This window comes from Saccopteryx leptura, chromosome 12 (assembly GCF_036850995.1).
Source record: "Saccopteryx leptura isolate mSacLep1 chromosome 12, mSacLep1_pri_phased_curated, whole genome shotgun sequence".
Taxonomy (NCBI): Eukaryota; Metazoa; Chordata; class Mammalia; order Chiroptera; family Emballonuridae; genus Saccopteryx; species Saccopteryx leptura.
This window is the reverse complement of record NC_089514.1, coordinates 9,857,400-9,865,915: the sequence shown is the minus strand read 5'-3', so window position 1 is coordinate 9,865,915 and position 8,516 is coordinate 9,857,400.

Below are 8,516 nucleotides of genomic sequence, written 5' to 3'. Positions count from 1 at the left end.
GCGGGGAGCCTCTGCGTGGGGAGCTTTCAGATAGTTCTGTGCCGCAGTGCGGGCTGCTCCCTGCACCCCGCGTCCCCAGCAAGTTCCAGAAGAGCACCTTCATTTCAGCTTCTCGAAGCCAAACCTTAGCGGCAGCTAATGGCTGTGGCCCTCCCTGGTTTGGTTAACTTGGCACAGTTGCGCTCTCATTTGAACAAAGTTATTTGTGGATCGGAGATGGTCAGAAATGCCCACACAGCCGTCACCTACCTTGGTAACTTCACTCCTGGCACAAACCCAATCTGCACAACGTCCAGGATTAATTAAAAACTGAAAGCTGTATGTTACTGAAGAGCCACTTCCCCTCCAGTTTAGGCTCGACCAACTGAATGCGCAGGAAGATGTGTGTTTTGGGGACTACTGAGAAAGGACTTTTCGGTAGGATTTAGAAACTAGATCGACTCAGTAAGTCCTTATTAAGCGTCCAATATGCTGTCACTCTACTTAGTCTGATTAAATGTTTAAGTGTTTTGATACTAGTCAACAAAGAGGCCACGTAAAAGGGGCGCTTTCCCTCTCAGGAGCATGTCCATGCCTTTCTTCCTTCTCTGGCATCTCATCTCCTAAATTCTAAGGGTCCCCGTAAGACTTGCAAGGAGGGTTACAATGAGCAGTGGCACTCCTAGACTGACCCCCTGAGTCCGTCTCCAAGGCCCCTTTTCTCTGGCTTCCTGGCAGCTGCAGCACCCCACCTGGGCTCATTGCTTCCCTAATACATTTCTAGAGAGCCAAAGAATCTCTACCTCTCTCCTTTTGCTTCTATCCTAAGCCCTTCGTTGTTTCACTGTCCCCAGCTTTAATAAACGTACTGTCAAAATAAATCCCCTATGTTCCCCCGCTAAAAAACAAGACATGCAAAATATTCAGTCATTTAACGTTTTCTGAACGTTTTTTGTGCCAGACTGGATCCTGGAGATGCAATGTCTAAAATGGAAGACAGAATCAAATACTATGATAAGAGTGTGTTTTGTCCTGTAGAACCATTTGTTTATAAGGAGGAGACTATCTTGATAAGACTTTAGAGAAATAATTATGAAGTGTGGTCGTTTCCCACCAAAAGTTGGAATACTAATTAGGAGACTAAAATAGTCCAGACAGAAAAAAAAAAAAAGTCCAGACAGGTAATGGAAAGTCCAAATTCATTGAGTGGCAGTGAAGATTGTGAAGGATGGATTTGAAACTAGCTAGATATAATAAACAAGAGGAAATAGTGATTAGGTAGTAATATCAGTAACAATATAAACAGAAGCTAATTGTGAGGATGAGAGAGGACTAAAACCATTTTAATAGCTGTATAGTTAGGAAGCATTTGGCTGCAACTATAAGCAAACAGCCTGACCTGTGGTGGCGCAGTGGATCAAGCGTTGACCTGGAATGCTGAGGTTGTGGGTTCAAAACCCTGGGCTTGCCTGGTCAAGGCACATATGGGAGTTGACGCTTCCTGCTCCTCCCCCCTTTCTCTCTCTCTCTCTCTTCTCTAAAATGAGTAAATAAATAAAAATAATTTAAAAAACAAAACAAAACAAAAAACAAATAAGGGTCCATTTGGTCTCATAACCAGTCTGCAGTTAGGCAGTTACCCTCCCTTGTCAGTTCAACAGCTTAAGAACAGAGCCACGACTTTTGTGATTTTCTCGACATTACCCTCGTGACATTACCCTCGTGGTTGCAAGATGTTTGCAGCAGTTTTAATCTTCACACATGAAGATGGAGAAAGGAGTGGCTTCAGCCACCTAGGTTTATTTTTTTCAGGAAAGTAAATGTTTTTTTTTTATTATTTTTATTCATTTCCTGAGAGAGAGAGAGAGAGAGAAGGAAGTGGGGAGGAGCGGGAACCATCAACTCCTATATGTGCCTGGACCTGGCAAGCCCAGGGTTTTGAACCAGTGACCTCAGCATTCCAGGTCGATGCTTTATCCACTGCGCCACCACAGGTCAACTGACACATATTTCGACTTCTTTCTTTTCTTTTTTTTTTTTTTTTTTGTATTTTTCTGAAGCTGGAAACGAGGAGAGACAGTCAGACTCCCGCACGCGCCCGTCCGGGATCCTCCCGGCACGCCCACCAGGGGGCGACGCTCTGCCCACCAGGGGGCGATGCTCTGCCCCTCCGGGGCATCGCAATGTTGCGACCAGAGCCACTCTAGCGCCTGGGGCAGAGGCCAAGGAGCCATCCCCAGCGCCCGGGCCATCTTTGCTCCAATGGAGCCTCGCTGCGGGAGGGGAAGAGAGAGACAGAGAGGAAGGAGAGGGGGTGGGGTGGAGAAGCAGATGGGCGCCTCTCCTGTGTGCCCTGGCCGGGAATCGAACCCGGGACTTCTGCACGCCAGGCCGACGCTCTACCACTGAGCCAACCGGCCAGGGCCACATATTTTAACTTTTTAAAATACTGTCAACTTGCCTGACCAGGCGGTGGCGCAGTGGATAGAGTGTCAGACTGGGATGCAGAGGACCCGGGTTCGAGACCCTGAGGTCGCCAGCTTGAGTGCGGGCTCATCTGGTTTGAGGAAAAGTCCACCAGCTTGAACCCAAGGTCCCTGGCTCCAGCAAGGGGTTACTTGGTCTGCTGAAGGCCCGTGGTCAAGGCACATATGAGAAAGCAATCAATGAACAACTAAGGTGTTGCAACGCGCAATGAAAAACTAATGATTGATGCTTCTCATCTCTCTCCGTTCCTGTCTATCCCTCTCTCTGACTCACTCTCTGTCTCTGTAAAAAATAAATAAAAATTAAAAAAAAAAATACTGTCAACTTTGCTCACGTGATTTTTACCAATTTACACTCTCACCAGCAGTGTATACATATTCTTGTCACTCCACTCTTGGTGTTGTCAGACTGATAGTTACAATCGGTCTGACAGTTCCAAATGGCATCTCATTGCAGATGCCACAAAATGTAGGTTCCCTATGAATTATCATTTTGTTTTTCTTCCCTGCTGTTTCCTTGGGGCTCAAATTGTGCTGGTCCCATTGTAGGGACTCAAATATTTGTGGAGGAAATGAATGAATGATGGGTTACTAGGGAGGCCGGGCATCCTTGGCGTGTTCATTGCTGACTAGTATGGTCAAGGTGAGGCTCAAGGTGTGGGAACATAAGACTGTCATGACACTGGTGTTTAAAATTTCAATGTGTAATCAGTGTGTCAACTGAGGGGAAAATTGAAATCACTCTGCTTTAATGAGAGACACACACTGTCAAATTGTCAAAATGAGGAGGAAACTGACCGTCGAGCCCTAGGAAAGGCACAGCCTGAAAACCCGAAGATCTCAGCCCACTTCCTTTAGAAATTGACTGCAACCTCACATATATGGGCAGGTTACTTAACCTCCCTGAATCTCAGGTGTCCTTATCTTAAAATAGAGATGATGATGATGAGATGAGATGAGATGATACCCATTTGGAATCCTGAAGAGAGAACACATAGTTCACTAACTGGACCTTAACACCTAAATAGCAACCACCCTAACATCAGATACCCCACTGCACACAAAATGCTGGAGTCAGCACAAGACCTTCTTACATACGAGGTCGAGTTGGGATCTGCAGACCAGGCAGCACCACTCTGTTTCAGCCTTGCCGTCTTCCAGCGCTGCCTTCAGCTCAAACCACGGTTAGGTGGCATTTCTGGACACTCTCATTCCACTCCTGCTCCCTGGTGGTCTTACCAACCAACCCCCTCACCTGTGCCACTGGGGAGCCCTGTTTGGCTACAAATGAGACACTATGTCCGTCAACCTATTCCCTGAATAGTCCTTGATGTGTTCCCTCCCAAGGACACTGCCAAGGACAGCTGCCTTGGGTAGCTGGCCTACAGATTGTAAAAGTTATTATGTGGAACTCAAAAGAGTATTCTGGGGGCCCTGGCCAGTTGGCTCAGTGGTAGAGCATCGGCCCAGCATGTGGAAGTCCCGGGTTTGATTCCCAATTAGGGCACACAAGAGAAGCAACCATCTGCTTCTCCACCCCTACCTCTCCTCCTTCTCTCTCTCTCCCCCTCCTGCAGCCATTGCTCAACTGAGCAACTGAGCATTGGGTGGGGTGCTGAGGATGGCTCCACGGCCTTGCCTCAGGTGCTAAAATAGCTCAGTTGCCGAGCAACAGAGCATCTGGGAGATGGGCAGAACATCAGCCCCAGACGAGGGTTGCCAGGTGGATCTTGGTCGGGGTGCATGTGGGAGTCTGTCTCTGCCTCCCTGCCTCATTTTGTTTTTAAAAATAAATAAAATTAAAAAAAAAAAGTGTTCTGGGGGAAGAATGACAAGCAAGACTTAAAAATGTTGGGAGTGTAGATATCTAGGATTTTGTTCATTACAGTGGTTTAATGGAAAGGGGATTTAAGTAAGGTGGGACAGGGGCCTGAAACTTCCTCTTTTGTGTCCCCTGTTGTAGATAAGGCATGTTATATACATTATGCAATTTTTTCCATGTCAAGGAGTGTTTTTAAGTTCTTCAGTTACTGACTTCAGCTGGGTAGTAGAAATCTAAGTCCTCCTGGCCAGGTATCTCAGTTGGTTCGAGTGTTGTCTCAACACAGCAAGGTTGTGGGTTCAATCCCGGGTCAGGGCATATCACAAGAATCAACAGTGAATGAATAAATAAGTGGAACAACAAATCCATGTTTTTCTGTCTTTCTAAAATCAATCAATAATTTAAAATAAAGAGTAGACTAATAGCTTTGGGTAATTATTGAAGGAGAAAAGATAACTTTAATAACACCTATGTTTCTCCTATGGGTGACTGCATAGTGGTCTCGTGGTGGTTTCTAGTGGCAGGGACATGCTATTACAGTATTTTGTTGTAGTTTCTTATACAGTACAAGGTGTATGGACAGATTTTTATCGAGGAAATTATCTGTCTTTGTAGTTACATGAACACCATTCTGTTGGCTTTCAACTTGTTGGTCAAATAAGTTTGTAAATATGATATATATGTTTGCTCGCTTATAGTTTGCATTGGGTGTAGGGGACAGGCTGTAAGCAGGCAGGGTCGTTATAGTCTAAGGCTTAGTTTTAAGACTAAGCCTTTCCCACCCTAAGTGACTGTATCAGACTTCCTTGTTTGTATATTGGATTAACGGGTTTTTTTTGGGGGTTGTTGTTGTTGTTGTTGTTGTTTTTACAGAGACAGAGAGAGAGTCAGAGAGAGGGATATATGGGACAGAGAGACAGGAACAAAGAGAGATGAGAAGCATCAATCATTAGTTTTTTTGTTGCAACACCTTAGTTGTTCATTGATTGCTTTCTCATATGTGCCTCACTAGGGCTACAGTAGACCTAGTGACCCCTTGCTCAAGCCAGTGACCTTGGGTCCAAGCCTGTGAGCTTTTGCTCAAACCAGATGAGCCCACGCTCAAGCTGGTGACTTCGGGGTCTTGAACCTGGGTCCTCCATATCCCAGTCCGACGCTCTATCCACTGTGCAACCGCCTGGTCAGGCTGGATTAAAGGTTTTGATTTCTATACTATAAAAAGGAGCAAACCAGGAGCTTGCTCTCTCAGTTCCTGAGATTAGCATTAGAGGAGAGAGCAGAGAAAAGAGCAGAGAAAGGCCATGTGGAGGAGAGGAGAAGCAGCCAAGGTGGCGGAGTGCTGAAGGAGAAGCCAGTTTGTGCAGAGAGGAGATGGGGAACAGAGGTGAATAAGGCTGGTGAGCTAGAAACCTTTGATTCTAGGAAACTCGGATGCGTCAGTGGCTTTGGGAGCCCTGAATGGAAAGGGAAGTGCTTTCCCACTGTGTGTATTTCTTGCCTGCCAGGTACAAGCTAGGATTAAAGGTAATGGCCCACCAGCTCTTGAGTCCGTTGTTTCATTACCGTCTGTCCGAATCAAATGCGAACCTGCAAGGGCCAGGCGGCTGTGGCTGGCCACAGAGATGGTGGCTCACCATCTCTCCACAGATGGTGGCTGTGGCTACTGGCCATACCCAACTCCTTACAGATGGTGTTAAACCCCAAGCTGAGACTTCATTCCTTTCTTTCAATAAAGGAAAAAAAAAAAGCCACACATGCTTGTTGGAAGTACATTCCGCCAGGTACAAGAGGCAGTTTGGTACATTCCTCAACAATGAAATTGCGTTTATAAATCAGCCTCACAATGTTGACTAAATCAGCCTCACGAACACTTTCTATACTTAGTTTTAACTTCATTTGTCAATTATATAAATCGGTCTTGCAAATTCAAAGCCTTTGCCAGGAAAGTATTTGTATGAGAAAAATGTGTCTGATATTAACGGACGCCAGTGCAGTGGTTACCGCTGAAGAGTGGAAATGTGTGTGTGTGTATGTGTGTGTACATGTGTGTGTGAGCATGTGTATGAATGGCACTGAATAAGTAGGTTTAGCAAGGCTTTGCAATCCAAAGAACGTGTGTTCCTTTTCACTTTGTAAGGCCTGACACGAAATTTTTCTTTGTGAAGCCATGGCAGTCCATAATATGCGTGTGTACTTGGTCTCTTTTTTAAAAAAAAAGACTCATTAAGTACAGGTGATACTCCATGTGCAGGCTAAACGACGTGGCCTGGGGACCTACCAGTCAGAACAGAAATCCACTCTAGTGCTGAAGAATGGTTTTGTGGGCCCCTCTAGTCCACTAGTTTTCCCTTTATTTGTTGAAACCTGGGATACCCAGGGTGGAAATGGAAGCCGTAAGTTAACAAGTCCATGGTGCGTCATACTGGTACGTACTGTCTGCATGTTGTGACTAGCTGTGGGAGACAAAGGGATCACTGCCTTATTCCTCCCTAGGTTTCAGAAATGGAAATCTGTATTTTCCATATTCAGTGGCACTCAATGAGTATCTGGCTTCCTCATACCTGTCCCCACTGCTACACTTAACCTCTAACAGACCTATATTCCCTCTGTGTTATAATCAGGCACACGTCTGGCACTGTCGTGGCTACGGTAAAAAAAAAAAAAAATGGAGAGACTCAAACTGACCTTCAGCAGGTTGAGAACATGAGTGAAAAACAACAGAGACTCAGAAGGCAACGGCTGCGCCACAGGCCCTGATTTTGACATAGAAACTGACAACAGTCCCGCAGAAACAGATGGGGCTTTGTCTTCTGTTGCCCAGAAGAGGGAGCTACATGCTAAGTTAGGGGTCTTGTAAGGACATTCTCTATATATGGAAACACACCTTAAGGAACTTGTGCATTTGAGAAAGAGAATGAGGATGGAAGAGAGCAAAGGATCCCATGGAATACAGTTAATACAGTTCTGGAAGACTTAGAAAGAAACAATGCATTTGTATGACCTGGTTCATGGTAAAGCCACGCCAGATGATGTGGGATTTCAGAGCTCGTGTGGAAGCCGGGGTGTTCTCGGTAACCCTCATGAGGTTGAAGATTGATCCCTTGCATGTATGGAGGGAACTGGGAGGGAAGAACAGCTGCTCCCTGGGACCCGTTCTCTCTGCCGCCTGGTTGACCCAGTCTAAAAGCGTTGATGAGGCCATGCAGTGTGGTATGAGCTGGTGGCGGGATGCAGAGCTGGAGAGGCACTCCATTCCTCATCATAAGGGAGTAGAAAAGGAACAAAGGAAAAGTTACAACCTTTAGCTTTAGCTCTGGCCAGGTAGCTCAATTGGTTAGAGAATCAGCCTGATATAGCAAGGCTGTGGGTTCAGTCCCTGGTCAGGGAATGTACAAGAATCAAGCAATTAATGCATAAATAAGTGTAACAAATCAATGTTTCTCTCTCCCTTCCTCTTACTCTAAAATCAATATATGTGTTTGTGTGTGTGTGTATAAAGAATATATATATAGCCTGACCAGGCGGTGGCGCAGTGGATAGAGCGTCGGACTGAGATGTGGAGAACCCAGGTTCGAGACCCCGAGGTTGCCAGCTTGAGCACAGGCTCATCTGGTTTGAGCAAAGCTCACCAGCTTGGACCCAAGGTCACTGGCTTGAGCAAGGGGTTACTCAGTCTGCTGAAGGCCCACGGTCAAGGCACATACAAGAAAGCAATCAATGAACAACTAAGGTGTCACAACAAAAAACTGATGATTGATGCTTCTCATCTCTCTCCATTCCTGTCTGTCTGTCCCTATCTATCCCTCTCTCTGACTCTCTGTCTCTGAAAAAAAAATTTTTTTTAAAAAATGTAAAAAGACCTTTAACTTTACCCTAAAATGAAAACTCAAGATACTGGTAATGATTCTCTATATAAGATACCTAGAATTTCTTATACAACCTATTTAAGGAGATGTACTATTCCATCATTGGCTCATAGGAAACTAATTTCTGAGTTCCAGCTACAAAAAATAACTAAATATTGCAAGAGCATAATGTGTGGCTTAGAACACTGATATCTCACCTGATTTGAACTAATAAAGCTATGGTACCAACAACCAAGTTAAGAAATTATGACACTGTAAAGCCTTAGGAATAAGTTGCAAAACAATAAATAAATTGAATTGTATATGAGTGCAATCCTTAAACCTTTCCTTTCCTTTCCCCAATGGCCACATCACTAATCACAC